Here is a 27666-nt window from a genome sequence, read left to right on the forward strand (position 1 = left end):
CCCCCTATTCTAACTCCGACTTTTGCTGTTGCACAAGGATAAATAAAATACGCGAACTGACTCTAATCAACCCTGCCAGTGGAGTAGAAGAGAGTTTGGCACCTGCAATAATTTAATTTGATAAATAAGTTAAATAAACAAAGGTTTCATTAACATAGGGAGGAATGATAGGGTTGCTCTATCGATTAACAGAATGAAAGTTCTGTCCAAAATAACAATAGGATTTATTAAGACTAACACAAAATAATAAACAAAAACACATAAACATTTACAATAAATCAAATTGGCTCAAATTGGAGACTCATACAAACACTATAAAGGTGAAGTTGTCCCTAAACTAGATCGTGAGGTTTAAGACGAAGTGGTATGTGGAGCCAATTCCTTGCCACTCAAATCTCAAGAGAGACACACAGCTAACCCAACAGCAATTGCTGCTACTCAAGACAGAACAAAGTTAGAAATAGACGAACAGGCGCGCTCTGCTGACTTCTGATTATCACCTAGGAAAATCCCTATCTGCCGGTGCTGCGGACATACATTACCAAAACTGCCTTATTAACTGCTAGAACACGATCTGGCGTACCGCAGGCGAGGGCTGGTTGCTTCGACGTCCTCGACCGAAAGGCGACTCCCGACTACCCAGAGCACCCGTACAGGCCGAACACCGAACATTCCCGCCCCCACGACAGTGGCCGTGGTTACGTTCCAATCAGCAACTCGAAAACCGGCGGAAATTCCACTCCATTGCCGGAGCACTACCATTCCACCAATGGAGATTCTTGGCGCCAATTTCTGTGCTGATTTTGCAGAAAGTGCGGGAATTTTCCCGCCACAACTGCGTGGGTACACAAGTCATTCCCACGCCTCGCTGGTAGCCCGCCAGAAAGTGTTTTCGCAAAGTTTCTCCGAAGTAACGGAACCTCTAGCCCAGCCGCTACTTCACACCCCAGCGGGCGTGTCTCTTGACAATGTCGGCGTCTGCAAAGCATTCACTCGACTGCCTCACACACGTCGGCTTAACTCTCTCCAGTTCCACAGAGCCCGCCTGTCACCGGACCACCCGGGTGACGAGAGACGCTGTGTGGGAAGTACGCGTGTTAAGGAAAAGCAACCCTCCACCGCATGCAACTAGAGAGGAGAATCGTAAGATAGAAATATGAGAGGGGGCTCATGCCACCTCTCATTGCCCCTACGCCATTTTAGATTGTAATTGGTGAGCGGTTGGCTCACTTAGGAGCAAGGTAGTGAGTCAATCGCCCAAGAACAATCTTACAAAGTGACTCCACATACCGCACTCTATAAAAAAGATCATTGCAACTGAAAAATGCAACTCATAGAGGGAGGATTATTTATGATGTAGCCAACTTCACCTTCTTAATATGGAACGCTAACACTCACATCACACATCCATACCCAGGGAGCCCCTTCCCAAACACCGATTCACGCAGACATTCACTCTCTAAATATGGCCCGGGCATCTGAGCCAAATATGGAGCAGTTTATTCTTTACAATCAGAGTTGGAGTGCTCCGCAGTTAAATGCCCAAGATGTTACAACAATTTTAATCATTAAACTAACCTGAACTCACTCACACATGATACTATATAAGTTAACAATCTCTTTGTGAGCTCTCAGAATCTAATTACAACCTCCGATTCATTCTGTCTCCCTGCAGCAAGAATAACCTTTACAAAATGTTCCCTGAACTGATGGTCCATTCACAATGACAGTGGTGGTATCTGCTTCAGTTTATGGGGACTTCAGGCACACTGTTTGCATACACACAACAATAAACACAAAATACAAAAAAAACATGGTGTGGAGAACAATACAGTAATCTGTAATAAGAATTACAGTGTAAAACACAAACGCATACAATGTATAACATACATTACAAAACCAACACTAGAGAAAGAAATTTAAGAAAGAAAAGAAAAAAAAAGGTTCATGGGGCATCAAGTTGTGCGTGCACATTGCACAATGTTCACGACTGTGCTGAGAATGAGGCACTAAATCACATTGTTAGAAATATTCGAAGCACTTCACACATTACACCTTACTGACATCACATAGGGCTAAACGTCGGGTGTCGTTGCTACGTTGTTGCAACGGCAATAGGGTTTGCTGGAGCATCTGCAGTACTCTGTTGAGATCGGACCAAGACCCACGCATATGATGATGGCAGTACGGTAGGAAGACACAGTAATAGGCTCTCCTCACGTCGATTAATTGTCTCTGAGGTCTACTTGTTGGGATACATCACTAGTCTAGGCCTCTTCTCTCGCTGGACAGTACTTTATGTTTCCCAATATTGCAGTTCGACGAGGGATGATGGCACGTGGAGTGACTCCACAAGTGTGTGAGGTCATCCATACAGGATCGAACTAGGAGCGACGATTGCTAAAACTGCTCTCTAATAGAGAGGAGAAGTTATAAATGAGGCCATACATTTGTTAGTGTGGCACGATACTGCTTTGTGTATGCAGATCAGCCAATGCAAGTGAGTTGTAAAAACCCAAACAGGTGAGTATAGAGCGTCCCTTTCTGTCCTGAGGCACATGAGGCGCAGGTTCTGACACGATATGTGATCTTCTTCGTGTACTCACGACAACGTGGTCTGCCGCAGGGAATCCCTCCAAACGGCTGCTGCGTCCGGAGAGCTAGCAGGCTGTCGCGTGTGGGTCGCGTGTCAGTGTCAACGGCCAGCCTCACTTTCGCTTGTGGCCCGGCGAGGGCTGTCTGCCGCCTAATCCCTCAGGTACACGGCTCCGTGCTGTCAGCTCGTAGGACCGGATGCTCTCGCCCTTCACGTCAGGTGGGGTGCTGACGCTCTTTTCTTGCAGGTAGCCGCAGACCTCTTGTTCCCGCTCCGGCCGGCCTCCGCATTGCCACGATCCCCATCATCTGCACAATTCTTACAAAAATCTTATGCCTAACTTTTTCCCATGACCTTCTATGTTATAATAAATTTACATAATGAAACATTAATGGTCTGTCATTTCAGACACTCTTATTTTACTTTTATAGTTATTAATCTATGGCAATCATTAAAACATCTAATCTAGACATGGAAATAATTTATTTTGATATATGTGTAGAGACCGATCTCAGTATGTACATGGTGTGTGATAACTGATGCTTTGTAATGGATGAACAACTAAATGTGCGGGCCCGCACTAATATTACTATTAATTATATAGATCGACAGTAGACATGCTCAAGAATTAACTACCATATGCCAGCGATCTACATTCTATGTCTTCTAAATAAATTATATTATTATTGCAACTATTCTACGTTCGCTCGCCGGTCGTCCCTCCATCTCGGGTCTGTGATTTGATGACCTGAAAAATAACATCCCAACAGGCGCGCCCAAACACAACACTTGTGGTAGAAAACCCCCACAATATTAATCTAGTTATTGTTAAATCCTACAGTTTAACTTATCCTAGTATATCGTACCCCCCTTTTTTTTTTTTCTTATACAATACTCTCACATAATTCCTGTTACGTTGAGATGTCTCGCTGCTCGCCGCTATTGACGACAGTGATGTGCGCGCCGTACGACATGGCCTCCGAGTTCTCACTACGCCTCACTGAAACTCCAGAGACTGGGTTAGCCATGGCTATACAAGACAATAAATTTATAGTTGCAACTTCCTTCTCTATCTGATGCGGTTTTCGGGATCAAAGCACACCTTTCCAGAAGCAATGTAATATGACCAAGCCAGGGGTGGTTCCTGTTGAGGATTCAGTCGCCCAACACACGCCAGCTACACAGTATGTCACGAATATCCAAGTATAAGTCCCTGGTTATTCATCTGTTACAGTCACGAGCAGCACGCTAAATCCCCAACCAGCACATTGGCATGGTAGGCTTTATGCTCGCATTTCTCTCGTCTAGGGCACCATTGGAGTCAAACGCTCACAGGATCACCCCGACTTGCAAGACAACGATGCTGGCGCAGCTCTGCAAAAAAAACTATACTGCCCATATTCATCCTCGAAATCGCGCAATATAGCACAATCTTGCAGTGCACTGACGCGTGCCTGCAAGCATTGGTATGAACGTTTCACGAACTGGTTGTGGCCGCTATTGAGCGTATCACGACTTCTCAGAACGCTTCTAAGAGCACGTTCTTGTATGCGCCCGTTTGTGCGACGTCTCGTCACTCATCTTTATCCCTTAACATGGACACCAGATAGGAAAGGACAAAAACATTGCTCATGGAAAGGTAGTCCCTCTTATCGCAACGACAGAGGAGATCCCGAACATAGACAAAAAGTTAACAGTAGTAAATTCTTAAGAGAGAAAACGCAGCGTGTTAATACTTTAACAATCTTAATCTATTAATGCAACGGTTATTGTTCCCCGAAGAAAGGTTCATATCTTTGCCTATTCTACTATGTACACCACTTAAACTACTATTATTCCACGAACTTCTTTGTGTGAGAGATGTGGTGGAATCCTATGGACTAGCGCCAATCCCTTGTCAGACTTCCCCTCCTCTGACGTGCATTAGGATTTGCAGGTCTAATTTCAATCTCCTGGTTCTCCTGTGGTCCTTGATTTCGCTCTCTCCAGTTACGGTCGCTTCGCCGTTCGTTATTCCTCCTGTCCCAGATTCCTTGTCTAGATTGACCCTGTTCCCTGACGTTCTGGTTTCCGTGTCTCTGGTTTCCATAATCTTGAATTGCGTAACCTTGATTTCCGTAACCCTGGTTTCCTAACTGACGAGCGCGATTATGCGATCTGTTGTCGTCTGCCCTTGCTGGCCCGTGGTATTTGTTATTTTGCGCCTTCTTCCTGTCCTTTGCGTCTTGTTTATCGAAGACTACTTCGAGTTCGCGCAATAGACTCTTGAATGCTTCGATGTCAGATCCACACTTGCCGACAAGTGTCTGTTGATACCTAACAGGCAATTTGGAAAAACAAAATTTGATGATTTCTCCCTTGCTATATGGACTATCTAAAAACTGATTCTTCTTGAGTAAATCATCAAAAAATTTGGTTGCGCTCTTATGCCCGGACACTTCCAGTTCAGGACAAAATATTATTTCGTCTTTAATCCTGTCTTGCGTTTCCTTTGACCAGTAGATCCCCAGGAACGCATCAACAAATTCCTGATAAGTCTGACACGTCGCTGCCACACCCCGCATCTTTTCCGCGGCTTGGCCTTCGATGTGTCCACACATGAATTCTAATTTTGCCAGGGTTGGCCATGATGACGGTAATGAATTTGAAAACTGCATCACCCAGCTCTTGGGATGCATCGACCCTCCATTATCTCTGAACTTTTGGAATTTTAGTATCGACAAGAAGTGATTGTGATCAAAATCCTGTCTGATCCTCGCACTGGTGTTGTCACTCGTTTCCGATACTTGCACGTCTGCTGAGTGTCCTGATCTATCTTGCTGATAACTGTGATGTGCTACCTCCGTATCACAGTGGCAGTGGCACTCAGAATTCACTTTCCTAAGTGGGCTACAATTATTGGAGCTATTACTAGGTGTTTCTGCGTGTGCATTGTTCGTTCCGCACGCTGTCACTGGGCTAGAGCACGGCGGGCTTTTCCTCGGAGACACAATTCTGTGTACTCCATCATTGGTATCCGAACGCGCAGTGCTCGTGTGCCCGTTTCGCTCTAGTTTTGCTATCCGACTCTCTACTTCTTTCATTTGTTTCGTGATGTTCGTAACCGCAATATTACCTTGGGTTTTTAAGAACGCTAGGGATTTTGAGTGGGCTTGTGTCGCACGTCGCAAGCGACCTGCGAGTTGAGAAGTTACTTTTGCAACTTTCATTGCCCCCATTGCTGCCGTTTTGGCTAGGCCTGCTACTTTTTGTGCTACCAGTGACATCTGTTTTGCTTCTCCACATTCTTTCTTTATTGTTAGTAATTCCCCACGAATTTTCCCTATATGCGAAATTATTGCCTGAGTGTCCTTCTTACGCTGTTCGTCAGCTTCTTCCTTCTCCTTCTTACGTTGTTCGTCAGCTTCTTCCTTCTCCTTCTTACGTTGTTCGTCAGCTTCTTCTTTCATTGATCGTAGGAAGCTCAGTATTGGGTTAATGTCATCATCTTGATCCTCGTCACACATGGGTGATGTAACTCTGGACACCTGGGCACTAGAGCTCTGACGTGACCGAGCTGGCCCCTGTCTGCTCTCGCTCGTTTGATTATGAACTTCTGCTGCCGTCTCGATCTGCGTGCCTGTCTCTGTTTCATCCTCTACCTCACTATCATAATCACGGTCGCGACGTTGCTCTAAGATCGCGTCAAAATCACCTTCCTCATCAATGACCCTGGCGTCCTGTCCTGCTAAAAATGTGCCCATCTCATCTCCGAACCTATTCCCGTCAATAAACTGCCCCTTATCCATTATTCTATCCTCTTTTGTTTTAGCTTCGATCGATAATAGTCGTGCCTTACTTCTCGTTATCATTCAAGAAAAACAAATTTATCTAGAATGCACAATTAAATTACTCTACTCCATATATTTTTACACATAGACATAAAATTTCAACAACGCTGTTCCAACGCTGTAATCACAAACACAATTTGATGTGGTACAGAAACCGCACACAAATACGACAAAGTGCGATGTGGTACGGACACCACATCAACGAAACACAAAAAACAATGAACAAAAAAAAAATATATACACTGAAAACAAAAACTGTAATCATGCGCCGCTACTTAAAACTAAACGCGGAACTACCAGAAAAAAAACTTGGGTATTAATCAATAAAAAAAATTAGAGAAAAAAATTTGAATGTTCGTACTAAGAATACTGTTTGTTAATCAGTGATTCTCAGGAAAGATCCGAGGCTAAGGGTCGCCATATTATGCGAGGTGCCGGGGCTAGCAGTGTATTGATCACTAAATTCTACTAGAATCCACATATGTAAATCATGCTCTAAGCCCCCCCCTATTCTAACTCCGACTTTTGCTGTTGCACAAGGATAAATAAAATACGCGAACTGACTCTAATCAACCCTGCCAGTGGAGTAGAAGAGAGTTTGGCACCTGCAATAATTTAATTTGATAAATAAGTTAAATAAACAAAGGTTTCATTAACATAGGGAGGAATGATAGGGTTGCTCTATCGATTAACAGAATGAAAGTTCTGTCCAAAATAACAATAGGATTTATTAAGACTAACACAAAATAATAAACAAAAACACATAAACATTTACAATAAATCAAATTGGCTCAAATTGGAGACTCATACAAACACTGTAAAGGTGAAGTTGTCCCTAAACTAGATCGTGAGGTTTAAGACGAAGTGGTATGTGGAGCCAATTCCTTGCCACTCAAATCTCAAGAGAGACACACAGCTAACCCAACAGCAATTGCTGCTACTCAAGACAGAACAAAGTTAGAAATAGACGAACAGGCGCGCTCTGCTGACTTCTGATTATCACCTAGGAAAATCCCTATCTGCCGGTGCTGCGGACATACATTACCAAAACTGCCTTATTAACTGCTAGAACACGATCTGGCGTACCGCAGGCGAGGGCTGGTTGCTTCGACGTCCTCGACCGAAAGGCGACTCCCGACTACCCAGAGCACCCGTACAGGCCGAACACCGAACATTCCCGCCCCCACGACAGTGGCCGTGGTTACGTTCCAATCAGCAACTCGAAAACCGGCGGAAATTGCACTCCATTGCCGGAGCACTACCATTCCACCAATGGAGATTCTTGGCGCCAATTTCTGTGCTGATTTTGCAGAAAGTGCGGGAATTTTCCCGCCACAACTGCGTGGGTACACAAGTCATTCCCACGCCTCGCTGGTAGCCTGCCAGAAAGTGTTTTCGCAACGTTTCTCCGAAGTAACGGAACCTCTAGTCCAGCCGCTACTTCACACCCCAGCGGGCGTGTCTCTTGACAATGTCGGCGTCTGCAAAGCATTCACTCGACTGCCTCACACACGTCGGCTTAACTCTCTCCAGTTCCACAGAGCCCGCCTGTCACCGGACCACCCGGGTGACGAGAGACGCTGCGTGGGAAGTACGCGTGTTAAGGAAAAGCAACCCTCCACCGCATGCAACTAGAGAGGAGAATCGTAAGATAGAAATATGAGAGGGGGCTCATGCCACCTCTCAACTTCAACTCGGTATTCGTACTGTCTTGCAGCGTGATTTGAGACATGTGTTACAGATAGTCCAACCACCGGAATTGACACAATCCGACACTGCATTACACAAAAAACTGGACTGAAATGACTGTCGAAATCTTGAAACACATGCACAAATAAAATCTCATCACCAACATGTGAGAACTTAAAAACATCCTTAACATTTCGTTAAGACCAAATTAGACTACCGTGGTTATTAAAACTTACAAATAATATATTACTTTAAGTCAAACTATGCAATCTGCAATAATTTGGAACCTCTAGAAAGTAACGCGAAAGACTAGGTACACAAGAAACGAAAAATAAGTAATGGAATCAAATATCATGGAGCTACAGAAAAAATAAATATCTAGCTTGAGTTGTCTTATACTACGATTAATTTCGAAATTTTTCACTGACAGTGAAATCTGAAGATGACCCTACAGTAGTTTTCATTGCAAATGCGAATATGTAGGTAAGATACATGAGTTCTTTCATAATAATCTCACACAAGAAATCTCACGTGCCATCAGAGATTTTTAGATTCCACCCAATGCAAAGGACATCTCCCTTGACATACTCCCTAAATTGATACAGCAGCATACCAATCAAAGAACCCGCAAATATAATCAAACAAAACTTATTAAAATGTACGTCCACAGCCAGAACAGTTGTACTAACAGAATTTTCTAGAACTTGTCCTCTCCCACAGTTATTTCACATTCAGTGTCAAATGTACAAACAAGAGGTAAGTCCTCTCAGTGGGATCACAGCAAAAGTTTCATCGTTTCATCAATCACCACGAAAATAAAATTCTGAACAACAAGGACATAATTACCCAGAAAACTGTGCGCTACTGCAGACACCTAGATGATATATTAATTGTCCATAATGGCACCAATGAAGAAATAGAAACACTGTTAAACAGGTCCAATAACTTAGGCAGTAACATTCATTTCGCCACAGATCACCAGAAAGATAATAAAATAAATTTCTAGACCCTAAACATCAATGTACAGAAAACCAACAAATACAGACACTGTCATTAATAAATCTTCCACACACCCAAACCCACATAACAACCTGCTTTCAGATCCCTCTTAAACAGAGCACAGGAATTCCGATTCAATGCTGCTGACTATGAGATGTACATAAACATTATTAAATACACGGCTATTATGAACAGGAAAAATATGCACTCTCATAATTCGTAACTAAAAACAAAATCAAGCAAACACGTCTCCCTCCCACAGCATACAAAAATATGAGTACATAACAGTACCATATTTAAGGGTCATCTCAGACAAACTAGCTAAGCTGTTTAAAAACGTAGATATCAGAATCACTTTTGTAACCAACAACAGCTTAAGAAACGGGCTGGTCCATGACATCATACAACCTTATCAAAACAAGACATGGTTGTCTCACTGGGAGGTCCGCGATCGTTCATTAAGTAAAATATGGCGTTTCAGTCTTCGATCGCTAGTCTTTATTCTCAATAACCGGTTTCGGGCTAGCTGCCCATCTTCAGATCATATGTTGTAGTTACAGAGTAACTTGTCCGTACAGAACTGTGTGTTCTGTACGGACAAGTTACTCTGTAACTACAACATATGATCTGAAGATGGGCAGCTAGCCCGAAACCGGTTATTGAGAATAAAGACTAGCGATCGAAGACTGAAACGCCATATTTTATCATACAACCTTCCGAGAAACTGAGCTAATCAGGAATGTATAAAATTACATGTATTCATTCAACAAATACTATATTGGCTAAACGGGAAGAAATTTTAAAAGGCGTTTTAAAGAACTTACCGACTGTTTCAGACTGGACAAACCTAATAAGTCAGCTATAGCGAAACATGTAAATAAAACAGGACACAGTGTTGCAATACACAACGACCTCAGAGTACTGCATACTTCGGAAAAGAGCTGGAGAATGGACAACACCAGGATCGACATATCGATAGTCAAATCAAAAGTAGCCTTGTTTTGACCGCGGACTTGTTTCCTGCAGTGCTGATATGTTTTATGTTATCTTGTTACAAAGCCACCCTCACGAATTTGTGAACAGTGATGAAGAAACCCAAGACAACCGTGGAACTAGTGATACCTTATCACATCACAAGAAGGATGCTACACCACATGAACGAGATGAGTCACTGGTTTTTCCAAATTTTCATGTGAACAAATAGACCAACATACAAAGTGACATCGCCTCTTACTAGGTTATCCTTCTGTTTATCCACAGGAACACCACAACAGTTATGTAATCAAACTTCAATATCTGTATACACTTACGCATTTTTGTAATGCCAGTAAAGCCTGATGATGAGGTTAGCTCGGACCATGTCGCTAGATAAATAATTTTGTAGTCCACAAATTTTGTGGCTGGTAGCGGTATCTTGAAACCCATTCACCGCTTTTATTATGTCCACAGATATGACTGGTTTTGACACATGGGTCATTGTCTCATTCTTCCGTGTCAATCTTCTGTGTCATCATAACACAAGTCACAGGGAAGACACAAGCCGGCCGCGGTGGCCGAGCAGTTCTAGGCGCTTCAGTCTGAACAGCGTGACTGCTACGGTCGCAGGTTCGAATCTTGCTTCGGGCCTGGATGTGTGTGATGTCCTTAGGTTAGTCAGGTTTAAGTAGTTCTAAGTCTAGGGGACTGATGACCTCAGATGTTAAGTCCCATAGTGCTCAGAGCCATTTGAACCACAGGGAAGATGGGGAGAACGTTTACAATTAACCATCTGACCAAGATCACGTTCATTATAGATGAAGCACAATCTTAAATTGACTCAAAGGGTGTTAGAAATAGATGGAGTTCTGGTCTAGAAGCACGCCTGTATCCGTCGGATGTAATGAAGCAAAACTATGAAAAACATACATTAATTTTTACGGTCCAGTGGATATTAAGTTCATTGTCTGAAACACCACGAATTATCTGTTAGTAAAAAGCCTCTCTGTTATACAGCGTGTTTCCGTAAGAGGGTGCAATAATGTAAGAGGACATAGAGATTGCTCCACTGAACAGTTTGAGGTAGGGTACGCGGGGTCGGTGAAGGCAGCTTAAGGATATATGGAGGTAAATTTGTCTACCGCTGTTTAGCATTACTGTTTTCCAGCTTATTTACAACTCACCTGCGTACAAGTTTACAAGTACTCTGCTGTTTATTTACATGTACATTCCTTAGTTCCTGCAGGGAAACAAGGATGACGAGCCTGATTGCTAGGAAGTCTACTTACCCGTCTGAATGGCCACCTCGACTTGAGGTTAGTGCAAAGAGTTCTGCCTGAGTTTTTGGAGAACGTACCCTTGGCTGTTCGTGAAAGAATGTGGATGCAATATGACGGTGCACCGCCTCACTTCTGTGTGGATGTCTGCAACCATCTCAATGCTATATTTCCTGGTCGCTGGATTGGAAGGGGAGGACCTATTCCGTGGCATGCGAGGTCACATGACCTGAATCCCATTGATTAATTCCTATAGGGATAGCTCAAGACCCCAGTGGACAGGAAACGGAATTAGCTGCCAGATTGGTAGCTGTCTGTGATGTGATTCGAAACACACCACGGATATTTGTCAGGGTTCATCATAATCTTGCCATGCTTGCCTTGAGGGTGATGGCCATCAGTTTCATCACATTTTGTAAGTTACAGTACATATATAACGTTCATTGTGACGGTGATGATATTTGCAGTTAATTGTAAGTAAAAAAGAACACAGTAATGTGATTTTATTCCTATTATCTTCTTAAGCTGGTTTATGCGACTCCAGGTTCCCTTCCTCAAATTGTACATTGGAGCATCCTCTACGTCCTCTTAAATTTTTGTACGCTCCTGCGGAAACACCCAGTATACAGGGAAGACAGAGGCATGTTGCAACAAAAAAGAGATACAATTTTTTATTACTTTCTTATTGCAAACTGATTAAATTTGAAAATACTATTGCGAGACCTCATACTTTTACACGTAAAAATCACAAATAAAATGTCCGGTTAGACCATTAGAATGGCTACAATAAAGTATAGGGGAAAGGTTGACACGTGTTTCAATTTACGCCACCACAGGGCACGTTTACTGAAAAGAGGCTACTCAGTTTGAAATATCTGACATGACAGAAGTGTCTTAATTGTTTCTACAGTCTGCACAAACGTAGACAGGATCATTATTCGCATACGACCAATGAGACCACAATTTGAATTTAGTACGCTGTGTCCATTCCTCTCCCTTTCTATAAACATCTCCACAGATCAAACAATAATTCTCTTCTTCTTCTTCTTCTTCTTCTTCTTCTTCTTCTTCTTTGGAAGGTGGATGAAACTGCAATTTCTTTGCTGCTAGTTGTTGCTTCATTATCACGTAATTCTTTCTTTCCATTCTTCGGTGCCATCTAGTAATTTCTCCTCTCTTTCTTTTTCTAGTGCCTGTTTTTCGGGTGTGTCTGTTAAGAGAGGAAATTTCCTCTTCTTTATTCCACGGTTGCCCTCTTTCCTTGGTCCAGCTTTAGGGAAAGGGCGAATATGTCAAAGGGAAAAATGTTTTTACGCTGAAGTACCTGGAACAGAGTTAATAGCATTCGCCACATTCTCGGAGCTAGCCAGAGGATCTGAGAGTTTTTCTCCTGGAACGGGCCTACTGGTCACAAAAGATGCAGAAAAGCTACTTTCTTGGAATTTCTCTGGCTCAAATGGGAATATGCCTGTTGCTGAGAAACCTGAAGTGATTTTTTCTGGTATGAAAATGGTGAGAAGTCCTTTGTTTGTACATGAAGGGAAATTATAAGTTGTTAGTGTCTTTCCTGGATTTTCTTTAACCAGGTATCGATTCCCCTGGAGCAGATATTCTTGAAAGGACTATAAACTCTTACATCAAGGGGCTGTAATTTGTGAGAACAGTGGGGAGACGATGACAGAAGTAGTATACCAGTGTTCTTACATTTATTAAGAGCTTCTATACCGAAATGGGATGAATGTTGTCCAGCGGTAGTAGGGAAGGAGCTTCTTTTGTTGGTCTTGCTTGCCGAATAAAATGGTCCAGAAATGTTCCAAAAAATTGCTCCACCATCCATTCAGAATCTGTGGCAGCGCCGATGCATCCAATGGGCCCGTCACGAATAAAATGATTTTTAAAACTTTTTCTTGAAAAATAGTCACGGATAGAATGAATGTCTCTTGTGCACATACAGCCGCTGCTACTGTTAGCTACAGGGTGCAACAGGTACAAATGCAGATATTTCTGTTGATGACTAAGGACGATGTTCTGAACAACATTACCTCAGTATTTACCTCACTTATGGAATAATAATGTATGTTTTTAGGTTGCTTACATATGGCAAGTGCAAGCTTCTAATGCTTATTTTCCCCTGGGCGCTAGGTCAGGTACTGAACTGTGGACACGTGGACACAAACCGGTACGTCTGTACTAACAGGCTTAATCCACCTAGTGGTGCAGCTACAGCCCTGCAGAAAACGTCAAGTCGTAAAGTTTGTAACATATCTGGGGGAAGACTCTTCGACACAGAGAAAAGGAACTAACACAATGATGCGTTGACGTATGAAGGTATCACATACAAAAACATCTGCTGTTATAGCCGCTACACCCTGTGTTATCGATGACTGTTATAATAAAGTACAGTACGTTTTTCGCCATTTACCCCTTTTAAGCGTGTGCGAAATATAAACTGGAATACATAACAATCGCAGCAAATGCTTGTGCAAATACAGATCAAAATGTTAGGTAACTCATGAATGTTGCAAGACTCCAGTTAGGTATCGTAGTTTTATTCAACCGATCCTGTCAAAGGCAAGCTGCAGTAATAATCTTTCTCTGCTTTGTGCAGTCCTCACATGTTTCACACTCTGGGAACTAATGATATTCGCTTGTACACGTCATTTCCTCTGTATAATTAAAAAAAACCGAACACTGTGAAAATCAAAATAAGCAACTTAATACTGATGCTGTACCCAATATTGTAGCGCTGTGGTTCGGTTCAAATACATGGTTCACTATCATTTTCGCGAAAGTGATGAAAGTCACTTGTCCGTTGTCAGTTGATAAATACGATAATGCAATGGCTGTGCTGCTGCATCGTTAATTCGAGTAACACAGGCATTGCAGTATCCTATTTATCCGCCGACACCGGGTAGCGACTTTCAAGTAAAATGGCTTACCAGTACGTTGTAAGTGGCGTGAATAAAAGGACGCTATGTGCAAGAAGCATGAAGCGCCCTTTGAATGTATCGTGATAGCTAAAAGAGCCACGCGCACTTTGAATAAGAAAATGCTATTTGACATTAAAATCAATATAAAAGATAGGGTCGCCACCAACTCTAGCCACACGACAAAGAAGAGGTAGCACTGAGTCGGAAAATTACTTAATTTATTAATAAGAAAAACTCACAAAAGAACATTCATTGTAAAGTCATTGATAAAGAATGGGATGTAGTTATTAATATGACCCAGGCATTCTTCCCGTGAATCAAATATTGAGTAAAGTAAATAGGGGGTGAACACCATGCGTAAGTGCAGCCTGCAGCAAGATTCGTGAAAACACGATCTATTCCAGAGCATTTGTTTCAGATAAAAAAAGGGACACTAATCACTACACCTGTGCACGTGGAAACGCTATAGGTGGGCCAACAAGGAAAACTACAAGGTAAATGGCGAAGGTAACGGCGACGTAACATCGGTACACAAGATAAGATTGAAGGCAAAATTATTTATTCCTTAAAACATTGATGTAGTGCATCTATAGACTGCTGTTGCATGCTTACAATGTACAATTGCTTGTGAAATACTATACGTTTCATAACAGACTCGCGTGCCCACTCGGTCCGCGGAGACAATTTCTATGGACCGTGGCCAAATTTTAATCACATGAGACAAAGAAAATTCACAAATACACAAAAATTACCAAGATCCGGAAAAGATTAGAAGCATACACACACAGTTGTAGGCACATAAACATTCACACTGAACCGAGGGCACTTCAACATATGCAACTCCTTTGTGCTGCGTTCCTCTCACGGATCAAAGTCAAGACTGCATTGGGAATCAAACTGAAAGTCTACAAAAGCCTTGCATTCCCTGCTGCAACCCAGCAAATAAATCTTTATAAGACGAAATTCGAGACCAAAAGCTAAAAGCTCCCCTCTCTATGTGACAACGCGCCACGCGGTCAGTCCAACTCACCCTTCTTCGACTGGAGCACAGCTGTGTACGCTTCCCGTACCGGCGGCAGACTGCCTCCCGCTTCTCCAGCCTCTTCCACGCTCCGCGTGGACCGGAAAACCCCAGGATGCCATTTCCGCCACCAACCTAACGCAGGTGGATTTCTCACAAGTAGCGGAAACCTCTTTGCCGACTTGACCACTACGAGAGTTGGCAATGAAAGGTGGCTACAGGACCCTTTCATCACCCCAAACGTCCCGGAGAAGACTGTGCCGCGAATTTTCTCGCCATGCTAGGAGATTCGCCAACAGTCTTTGAAACAAACATACCCTAACGAGTAACAATTACAACAGTAAACAGCAGCACAAAGGAGTTGATTAATCTCTTATATCCAAGTGAGCTTTATCTGACCTTAGTCAATAATTGTGACCTCATGCGGTCCGCAAAGCAAACAGAACAAATTAAATTAAGCGTGATATACTACGCTAACATCATGTCATCTGACCTACTACGACCACAACCATGAGATATTATTTTAAAATTGCTTTAACCAACTATCAAAAGTTAACATAGAGACATAGGTGAACAGGTACATAATATATATAAATATATAAACAAATACAATGATGCAAATCATTATCACGAACCAAAGCAGTATCATCTGGTGCTGACATATATAAAAACATGCAAGTGAAAGTGCAAAATACAATATTCACAACAAATACAATGATACAAAATCATTAATGAACCCCATGGTATGACAGCTGGTAAATAATAACCTATGGAAAATAAGACATGAGTACAAAAACACATCCAGAAATCAACTCATTGACACGCTGTCATTTTTCAGTTTCGCCACATGGTTGTTTCACTGGGTATTCTCTTTAGGTGCTGGGGTGGGCGTCTCTTCTAAAGGCGACTTGGAGGATAAGCTACTAGGGGACCACAACACTGAACTGGGGAGTTCGCAGCGGCGTTGATTGTAACGTCCGTTGTAACCCAGGTTGTTCATCCTAGACAGCACCTCGCGACGTTGCCTCGTGCCCGTTTCCACCCTCTGCGTCCATACTGTGGGATGGTTCGGCGTTGCAGATTTGCAGGACATCGCCACTTGTGGGCCCTGCCTCATCATCGAGAAGGCGGCTTGGCGGTCGTCGTCCGTGTGTTGTGGAGGAATGTGTTTTACCGACACACGCCCCCATCTCCTGTCGTGTCAATGGGGAGACACGCGCTCTTCTGCGTCGCATCGAGGTCGACGTAAACTCGTGCGGGTGTCGGGCTTGAGACGCGCTTATCACCTCTTTGCACCGTCTCAGCTGATGCGTCAGTGGTGGGACCCGCGTCCCTCCGGGCAGTGGGCGTTACCTCATCGCAGCAGCCGTCTGGACTAGCGGCGCTCAGGGATCGGCGGCCTCGCCTGGTGTGCGTCATACTTTTCCTTTCGCTTGTCAGATGACTAGCGCATGGGGTGGAACGCCGGCCATCAGCTGGCGCTGCCGTGGTGACACGCCTGCGGGCTCCGGTGTGAGCCTGCGCCTGGGGGAAGACCAGCATCCCCTCCCCTCTGACGGGGAAACAGCTGTGACCGCTCGTCGCATCACTGCTTCGCCGTTGATACCAGGGTTCGGCAACGCCTGCCGGTGGACCAAGCCCTGTGCTTTCTGATGCGGAGGCTCCCTAGGCGGCCTTGCACCCACTTAAGAACTGCGCTCACAGGGATCATTACAAAATATCATGTGTACAGATTACCGCAAAATCTTCAGAGTTTCTCACTCCTGATCAATACATGGAATAGTGCCCAAAATTAACTTGACAAAAAGGGCCTTCTTAACATTACTAATAAAAAAACAATGAAGAAAATTAAATAACCAATATTCAAACAAACAAAAAATCCTTTTTATAAAATATAGTTCCAGCATTACATCTGCTGTCAATCATTCAGGGTAGATCTTGTACAAGGTTTGGTCAGGATTTGGATAGGATTTGGCGCCGCTGCTAGCTGCAGACACAAAACTCTACCTGCTCCTAACTACGCTCTCACACACAATCTACACAGCTCGTACTAGTCACCATCACCATATAGCCCGACTACAATTCCCACATATAAACAAAATATTCCTTTCAACACCAATACCCATATCGTTGTTCATTGACTGATCCTCCAAGGTTTGCAGAACATGTTTGCTGATCTGTAAAAAATTTCCGAGACTTCTTTTCTATGGACATTGCATAATAAAAGTTATGATTAATGAGACACAGAAGGTTCATTCAAGTCACATCTGGAATGGTAAATGTTTCAACATCTATTCGTCAGACTAATGCAAAAGGTCAGTGGGCATAAAAATGAAAATAAAAATCATCCTATCCTATTAGCAAACACATAAACACTTCGTCCTATAAGTACATAAAAAAATACTGTCAAAAGAAATCCATTGTCCAGGGCCATGAGTACCCAACTTACTGCTATCATAAGATACACCACATGTCCCCAGGGGTCCTCACCTACCGTCATGTTATTTTAGCTTGGAGGTAGTCGCATTGATTCTCTATTAAATATCAAGCTGCTTGAGTTTATAAGCTGTTTCCATATACATCTTCTGGGGTTTCACACCCTGGTGTCCTCAACCGTACCTAGTAGTATGTGACGGCAAGTTACACTTTCCAAATATCTTATAAGATGGCAACTCTGAAAATCAAACACTATTAATCTCCCTTCATACACAAGTCCTTCACCTACAAGTCACCAAGTTGCTTCATTAACATCGCAGTACATTTGAAAAATCTCACTGAATCATGCTCACCTAAGGGGAATAAGAACACTAAAACTGTAATTTATCATCAAGAATTACCTTACGACCATTGACTCGCCACGCCAACACACCCGATACCTTTTTAGTCATCAAAGAACGAAAGCCATCTTACTGTAATAGGAAACGCTTCATATGAGCCTCATAATCATTCACATTCAGATGTTTTGAAACTGCACAACACTACTCCTTTCCTTCTTCCACTGGCAGAAATAACTACACACATATTGGGGGACCCTTTACAATACACAGAAAATATACACTTTAATTTTAATCACACCAGAGTGAATCAAAACATTGGAAAATATGCACTGTAATTTTACTCACAGAAGAATGAATGCGAAAAAGCATATGGGCAATACGTCATTCCGACCTCCGAGGGGCAAGATCTTCTGCTTCTTATTCAATGTAAGGTTTTACGTTGGAGATGTGGTGCAGGCCCTTCGACTTTCGAGAGCAGAGTGTTTCTACTTCAAGCGCATTCGGATGTGAAATCCGCTTGATTCTGTACGGCCCGTTGAATAAGAAGAAGAACTTCTTTGACAACCCAGCCCGTTTATTAGAGAGCTTGTGCGAGCATACAAGTACTTTCTGGCCCACGTGAAAAGTTATATTCCGCACCTTCTTTTTGCAGGTTGTTATCCGAGCCTCGGCGGCACTCTTTATATTTTTCAGGGCAAGCTCCGCACTCAAGCTCTAAACGGAAATTGCGAAAGCCCTCTACGTCATCCTTACATCGTCCTGCAAGGATAACGTGCCGCAACTGCATTGGAAACTTTCCCAGGCAAATACGAACAATTTCTGCAGGTCCATAAGGATCGTCAAGATGTTCATTCGCCTGCAGCATGTGCTCGAACATCTGCACAGGGCTGGAGAATTTTGACCTGTTTAACTCTGGTAGCATAATGTCCGTGTTTTACACGACTTTGCGCTGCCACTGACCAATATATCGACAGGAAGTGTTGATGAAACTCCCCAACAGTGTAGCAATTGCGTGCCATTGACCTCATCCGCGCCGCTGGCTCACCTTCCAGGTAGCCGCACATATACTCTATTTTGTGTGCACTGGGCCACGTAGGAGGGAGGGAGAACTCGAACTGCTGTAACCAGGCCCGCGGGTGAATCCCCGTAGCCGAGTTACGGAAGACTTCAAACTTCCTCACGGTCAGAAAATGTTTAAAGTCAAATTCGTGAGTTTCCCTTGGCGAACGTTCCTGAGGGGATCCGCGCCGTTCCCACCTGGTACGAGATCCGTGATCATGACGATGATCAAATTCGCCATCGTTCCCGGAATCATCGTCGGAATAATGGCCCTTTCGTTCATTTCTTTCAACTTCATGGGCCTTTAACCCTTTTAGGTAAAGTTCTAAACGGGCCATGCGCTCACATATTCCCTCGGTAACCCCTCTTTGTTGTATTTTTATTTCACACTGTCCACGCGGACATTTCGTTATCGACCGTATTTCGTCTGCATCCGCTGATGACGAGGTAATCGTTTCCCTATTATTGTCAGACTTACGCGCCACTGCGTCTGAGATCCTGGCTATTTCTTCTCGCATCTCTTGGTGGGCCGTGTCTTGTTTTGTTTGCGTAAGCCCTTGCTCTCGCTCGAGAGCTATTATCGCCTGGCTGAGGGTTTCTACCTGCGCGCTAAGGTGGACCGGGCACTTAGCCGCAGTGTCCTCTATTCGGGACACAAGAGCCGCGTGGTCACTCTGGCATTGTTCTGCTAACGCGCGGAGATCCCTGGCGGAATTTCGTCCTACTCGGGACTCAAGAGCCGCTTGTTCACTCTGGCATTGTTCTGCTAGTATACGTATATTCCCAGCGAACCTTTCTTCTTGCTCCATCACCTGCTTGCTAATGACTTGGTGCCCCTCTTCTAAGGCGGAGATGCGTTGGTCAATGATCGCCAGTTTCTCCCCAACACCCTGTACCATTTCACTAGTCAATCTTTTATTCACTTCCTCGATATGCCTCATATTTTCTTCTGCTTGTTTTTTATTCACTTCCTCGATATGTCTCCTATTACTGTGTAGTAATTGTCGTAGCATAGCCTGTAATGAATTTGCATCTATCGAATGATTCGAAATCACTATGGCGGGCTCAGGATGGACAACACTTGTACTTGCGTTTTCCGCGTTTCGTTCCTGGTCGGACTCGACGTTTTGACCTCGTCCTTGTTCAGGGTTATTGTCTGGCAGGTTTTTCCGATCGCAGCTCCCTGAACAGCTACGCATCTCCATCATAAGGATAGTTACTCTGTGCTCCAAAATACAACAAGAATAATGCCAAAGTCTCCTAATGGACTCACAGTCCCCACAAAGCACCCAAGATTTACTATATGACACTGATACACGCCACAGGACAAGAGTAAACCCACACTTGTAACACAATTGAATACTAAATCACAATATCTATACAGTAATACATATACAAGATAAAACATGTAAGAAAGACAATATACCAATTAGCACATCCAACCGAAAATAACTAATCCTCACTGCGCATCAGAAGATCTCTGGTTTACCGAAATCCTGGCAGGGTCGCCATGTGTAAGTGGCGTGAATAAAAGGACGCTATGTGCAAGAAGCATGAAGCGCCCTTTGAATGTATCCTGATAGCTAAAAGAGCCACGCGCACTTTGAATAAGAAAATGCTATTTGACACTGAAATCAATATAAAAGATAGGGTCGCCACCAACTCTAGCCACATGACAAAGAAGAGGTAGCACTGAGTCGGAAAATTACTTAATTTATTAATAAGAAAAACTCACAAAAGAACATTCATTGTAAAGTCATTGATAAAGAATGGGATGTAGTTATTAATATGATCCAGGCATTCTTCCTGTGAATCAAATATTGAGTAAATTAAATAGGGCGTGAACACCATGCGTAAGTGCAGCCTGCAGCAAGATTCGTGAAAACACGATCTATTCCAGAGCATTTGTTTCAGATAAAAAAAGGGACACTAATCACTACACCTGTGCACGTGGAAACGCTATAGGTGGGCCAACAAGGAAAACTACAAGGTAAATGGCGAAGGTAACGGCGACGTAACATCGGTACACAAGATAAGATTGAAGGCAAAATTATTTATTCCTTAAATCATTGATGTAGTGCATCTATAGACTGCTGTTGTATGCTAACAATGTACAATTGCTTGTGAAATACTATACGTTTCATAACAGACTCGCGTGCCCACTCGGTCCGCGGAGACAATTTCTATGGACCGTGGCCAAATTTTAATCACATGAGACAAAGAAAATTCACAAATACACAAAAATTACCAAGATCCGGAAAAGATTAGAAGCATACACACACAGTTGTAGGCACATAAACATTCACACTGAACCGAGGGCACTTCAACATATGCAACTCCTTTGTGCTGCGTTCCTCTCACGGATCAAAGTCAAGACTGCATTGGGAATCAAACTGAAAGTCTACAAAAGCCTTGCATTCCCTGCTGCAACCCAGCAAATAAATCTTTATAAGACGAAATTCGAGACCAAAAGCTAAAAGCTCCCCTCTCTATGTGACAACGCGCCACGCGGTCAGTCCAACTCACCCTTCTTCGACTGGAGCACAGCTGTGTACGCTTCCCGTACCGGCGGCAGACTGCCTCCCGCTTCTCCAGCCTCTTCCACGCTCCGCGTGGACCGGAAAACCCCAGGATGCCATTTCCGCCACCAACCTAACGCAGGTGGATTTCTCACAAGTAGCGGAAACCTCTTTGCCGACTTGACCACTACGAGAGTTGGCAATGAAAGGTGGCTACAGGACCCTTTCAACGTGAATATACCAAATGGATATACAAGTACAGGTTGTGAGCACATGGCAGTTAGGGTGTCATTGCGGGTCATGCACGGATAGTCATATGGGAAGGTAACCACTCGCGAAAAGAGAGAAAACAGGGTTCGAGTGCCTGTCCGGCACAAATTTTCACTGTCGATACTCCGTTATGCAGCTGATGGTAAACAATAATCGCAATTGCGAATACATTTCATGTCTTTCATAACGGCTATAGACGTCGAAGTTCCTGCTCATGCATACATGTATGAAGGAACTTCGCATCGTAAGTCGGAATCACACAGGCACTGCGTTATCGTATTTGTCAGCCGACACCGGGAAAGCGGCTTTCAAGTAAAATGTTCCCCTGTGTGGGAACATACATAACGGATGTACGAATATAGTAACTTTGCTTCACTCTGGCTAAATTTTACATAAGCAAACTTTTAATATAACGCTTTGCACTAGTTAAGAAAACTTTCTCATTATTTACACAAAAACAACTTAGATGGTGCCTCTTTATATTAACTTGGCACTTCATAAGTCTGTAGAACAGGGTACTCGGATTAATCAAACACCAGGAAGGAACCCTATATAGGTGTATGATTAGGATGAAATGACAGGGTGAACCAGTTTCTTTAAAGTTCGAGAATGATTATTAAATCACAATTTAAATTAATGGTTCACGCTGACCAAAAGTAACATACAAAAAAAAAATCTTATCTGGTGGCTGTAGGCCTGTGAGTGGCGAACAGTTATAGCGGCTACAATACCCACAATACGGCCCGCTAGAACCTTGCTGTATGGGCTCAATTTCTCTTCTTGGCGTTGTTCAGTTTTACATACAGTAGCCCAACATCTCACAGGTAAACCGTAAGCCGTTTCCAGACTTCATCCGAGGAATTTTTCTGCAAATTTGCAGGCAAAGCTTCTCCTTCTCCATTAAGGTCTTGCCTCGATCACTGCTGCCTACAGACTGCATGACTTACTTCCCGCGCTTGCTCTAGGTAGCGTGCCAATTCCCCCTTGCCATCTTTTCCACTGCCCTAAGCCAGTTTTGTATCAGACAAAAGCAAACTGGCTTTTACATAACACCTATTTCATACAGGGTGTTACAAAAAGGTACGGCCAAACTTTCAGGAAACATTCCTCACACATAAAGAATGAAAATATGTTATGTGGACATGTGTCCGGAAACGCTTACTTTCCATGTTAGAGCTCATTTTATTACTTCTCTTCAAATCACATTAATCATGGAATGGAAACACACAGCAACAGAACGTACCAGCGTGACTTCAAACACTTTGTTACAGGAAATGTTCAAAATGTCCTCCGTTAGCGAGGATACATGTATCCACCGTCCGTCGCATGGAATCCCTGATGCGCTGATGCAGCCCTGGAGAATGGCGTATTGTATCACAGCCATCCACAATACGAGCACGAAGAGTCTCTACATTTGGTACCGGGGTTGCGTAGACAATAGCTTTCAAATGTCCCCATAAATGAAAGTCAAGAGGTTTGAGGTCAGGAGAGCGTGGAGGCCATGGAATTGGTCCGCCTCTACCAATCCATCGGTCACCGAATCTGTTGTTGAGCATCGTACGAACACTTCGACTGAAATGTTCAGGAGCTCCATTGTGCATGAACCACATGTTGTGTCGTACTTGTAAAGGCACATGTTCTAGCAGCACACGTAGAGTATCCCGCATGAAATCATGATAACGTGCTCCATTGAGCGTAGGTGGAAGAACATGGGGCCCAATCAAGACATCATCAACAATGCCTGCCTAAACGTTCACAGAAAATTTGTGTTGATGACGTGACTGCACAATTTCGTGCGGATTCTCGTCAGCCCACACATGTTGATTGTGAAAATTTACAATTTGATCACGTTGGAATGAAGCCTCATCCGTAAAGAGAAAATTTGCACTGAAATGAGGATTGACACATTGTTGGATGAACCATTCGCAGAAGTGTACCCGTGGAGGCCAATCAGCTGCTGATAGTGCCTGCACACGCTGTACATGGTACGGAAACAACTGGTTCTCCCGCAGCACTCACCATACAGTGACGTGGTCAACGTTACCTTGTACAGCAGCAACTTCTCTGACGCTGACATAAGGGTTATCGCCAACTGCACGAAGAATTGCCTCGTCCATTGCAGGTGTCCTCGTCGTTCTAGGTCTTCCCCAGTCGCGAGGCATAGGCTGGAATGTTCCGTGCTCCCTAAGACGCCGATCAATTGCTTCGAACTCTTCCTGCCGGGACACCTTCGTTCTGGAAATCTGTCTCGATACAAACGTACCGCGCCACGGCTATTGCCCCGTGCTAATCCATGCATCAAATGGGCATCTGCCAATTCCGCATTTGTAAACATTGCAGTGACTGCAAAACCACGTTCTTGATGAACACTAACCTGTTGATGCTACGTACTGATGTGCTTGAGGCTGGTACTGTAGAGCAATGAGTCGCATGTCAACACAAGCACCGAAGTCAACATTACCTTCCTTCAATTGGGCCAACTGGTGGTGAATCGAGGAAGTACAGGACATACTGACGAAACTAAAATGAAATCTAACATGGAAATTAAGCGTTTCCGGACACATGTCCACATAATATCTTTTCTTTATTTGTGTGTGAGGAATGTTTCCTGAAAGTTTGGCTGTACCTTTTTGTAACACCCTGTATATTGTTTCTAAGCGTGATCATTTCTTACAGTTCTCAAATTTACATCAACATGAACAGTTTACACATACAAATATGTTTAAATACAAAATGTCATCAGAAAATTATTTAACGTAATAAACAATTTACATAGTATTTTGCATACATTACTCACATACAATGCAAAGAACTTCAAACTGCAGTAGGGCACAGTTTACTTTACATATACATTTACTAAGAATATGCGAAAATTTTAAACCAAAATGTCACGAAAATCTAGGTGAATCATAAACAAATAGTTTTATACACTGCATAGTAATTCGAAATAACACATACACTCCAATATCGTACTTTTGCTTAATGGTCTGAGTTGACTGGGGTGGAAAAACGTAGAAGTAATGTCTGACAATTTCTTTAGGAACCAGTCTTTTAATAAGGACTGTACATTCATATATCACACCATTGGACCTTTCTAAAAAACTGGTGCAGCTACAGTACCCAACATTTAAAAACTCTGTTAAAACTAAGCAACTCCCAAGCAACATAAAAAATGATTTTCAGTAGGGCATTTGCTTAGCTTTTTAACACCTGTCGCTTTGCGGCTCATGTAAAATAAGCTATATGAAAAACATTTTAAATTGGGCCAGTTCCTCTACATGAAAGAAAACATTAATTTTGAACTTCCGCGACTTTCCTATCAATGAACTATTTCTTGTGTCAGGACAGCTTTATCTCAAATGCTGGTTATAAAGTCAAATAAAAAATTCGACTTTCTTGGCCATGCACCTTTATACAAATGATTTGTTGGAGGTAGTTCTCTGAAATACGCTTGTATTAGAAGACTGAACGAAAATTCCACTCTCACGTAAATGAGTGAAACTATCTATAAACTGCTTCCCGATCTATGAACTACTCGCCTATGAATTCTCAGCTACAGTATATTACATTAAAAATCAATACGCTGAAATGGCGAATATGCTTGTGAAAGCTTCTTCAACGAGTATGATTTAAATTAATTGAAATGTACCCTGAGTTGATCAAAGTTATGGAACATCTTCTAATATCGTGTCCGACCTCCTTTTCCACGACATAATGCAGCAGCTTGGAGTGGCGTGCACTCAACAAATCGTTGCAAGGCTCCTGAAGAAACATTGAGCCATGTTGCATCTATAGCCGTCCATTACTGCGAAAGTGTTGCCGCTGCAAGGATTTGTGCACCAACCGACCTCTCGATTATGTCCCATAAATGTTCGATAGAATTGATGTGGGGCGAGCTGGTTGGCCAAATCACTCACTCGAATCGTCCAGAATTTTCTTCAATCGCGAACAATAGTCGCGCGGTGACGTGGCACATTGTCGTTCCTAAAACTTCCATGGTTGTTTGGGAACATGAAGCACACGAATGGCTGCAAATGGTCTCCAAGTACCCGAACGTAACAATTTCCACTAAATGTAGATTCAGTGGGAGCATAGGACAGGGTACATGCCATGTAAACACAGGCCACACCATTATAGAGCCGCCGCCAGCTTGCACAGTCCTCTGTTAACCACTTGGGTCCATGGCTTCGAGGTGTCTGCGCCACACTTAACACTACCTCTGGTTCTTAACAACTGAAATCGGAACTCATCTGACCAGGTCACGATTTTACAGTCGCCTAGGGTCCCACCGATATGTTCATAACTCTGGAGAAGCGCTACAGGCGATGTCGTGCTGTTGCCATAGGCAATCATGTCGGTCTCCTGTTACCTTACCCCATTAACGTCAGATTTCGCCACATTGTCCTAACGGATAAGTTCCTCGTACGTTCCACATTCGATTCTGCGGTTATTTCACGCTGTGTTGCTTGTCTGACATTCTACGCAGACTCTGCTGCTCTCGGTCATTAAGTGAAAGCCGTCGGCACTACATTGTCCGTGGTGACAGGTAATACCTGAAATGTGGTATTCTTGACACACTCTTAACGCTGTGGATCTCGGAATATTGAATTCCCCAACGATTTTCGAAATGTAATTTCCCATGCACCTAGCTCCAACTATCATTCCGCGATCACAGTCTGTTACTTTCATCGATAGGCCATAATCACGTCACACACCTTTTCACACATATCACCTGGGTATTGTGATGTAACAAAATAAAAGTGATGTTATTCAATGGAAAAGTTGGAATTTGAGATTTAGCATACTGTTTTATCAATCACAATTGGCGTAAGAATCATTGATTGACCATTGTCATAAAATACTGCATTATGAAATGTGAAAAGTCTTTACTTGCAGTTTCGCGTTGCTTGAAGCAGTCACAGCTAGCGTGCTACTGATTAAGAAATTGCATCATCGTCTTTCTAATTAATTCATGATCGTAGATACGATCATACCCGGTCGTGAAGTTATTGTTATGAGAAAACAATTTCCTAAGGGACCAGAAAGTTCTTAAGGGCGCAAAAACAACTGTAACATCACACAAAATGGAAATTCAATATTAAAGCAGAATGAAAATAATACTGAGGAGATGATAGGAATGAGCCCCGCTAAAAGATTCAGTATTTTCAGAACAGATATTTATTATAACTAAAACATATATCGTACCTTAAGCTTAGTTCTACAATGACGGTAGATTTTTATGTCCGTTTCATGTCCATTGAGCGCTCTTTTATATAGCCATTGTCCTCTTGAGTCTCTCGTGCGTCGTCACAATAAGTTATAACAGTTCTTCTTTTTACACTTCACTCAAACTTAGACGGGACATGTTTTTATTTATTTAGTAAAAATAGTTAGATCAGACCGCCACAAATCTGCGTCCGTCTTACTTAAGAAAAACTGTACAAGTGTTTAGCGCTCAAGGCTTCATTTGTTCTCCAGCGAACAAAATAGTAAAGGATCGCATATCTATCCGTATTCTTCTGTTTATGTTGCCGCCCCAAGACGACGAATTACTTTATTTAGGAAATTCCACCGCTGCTATGCGACGCCTTATTATTCATTAATCATTCTTTATAAACAAGTATTTGCCTTCTGGCTGAAAGTATTAACTATTTGCTGTTTTAATGAAGCCAAAAATAGCGAATATCACACCGACTCCCATGAGGAGAGAGGAAATGCCGAAGG

At 43.0% G+C, this 27666-nt stretch overlaps 1 protein-coding gene across 1 annotated transcript in view; it reads left to right on the plus strand.

Annotated features, from left to right (window-relative positions):
- LOC126251876 (zinc carboxypeptidase-like) overlaps positions 1 to 27666 on the plus strand; it is a 129391-nt gene that overhangs the window by 82318 nt on the left and 19407 nt on the right. The gene's annotated exons all lie outside the window — the stretch shown is intronic.

The sequence above is a fragment of the Schistocerca nitens genome, chromosome 4, assembly GCF_023898315.1.
Source record: "Schistocerca nitens isolate TAMUIC-IGC-003100 chromosome 4, iqSchNite1.1, whole genome shotgun sequence".
In the NCBI taxonomy this organism is placed as follows: Eukaryota; Metazoa; Arthropoda; class Insecta; order Orthoptera; family Acrididae; genus Schistocerca; species Schistocerca nitens.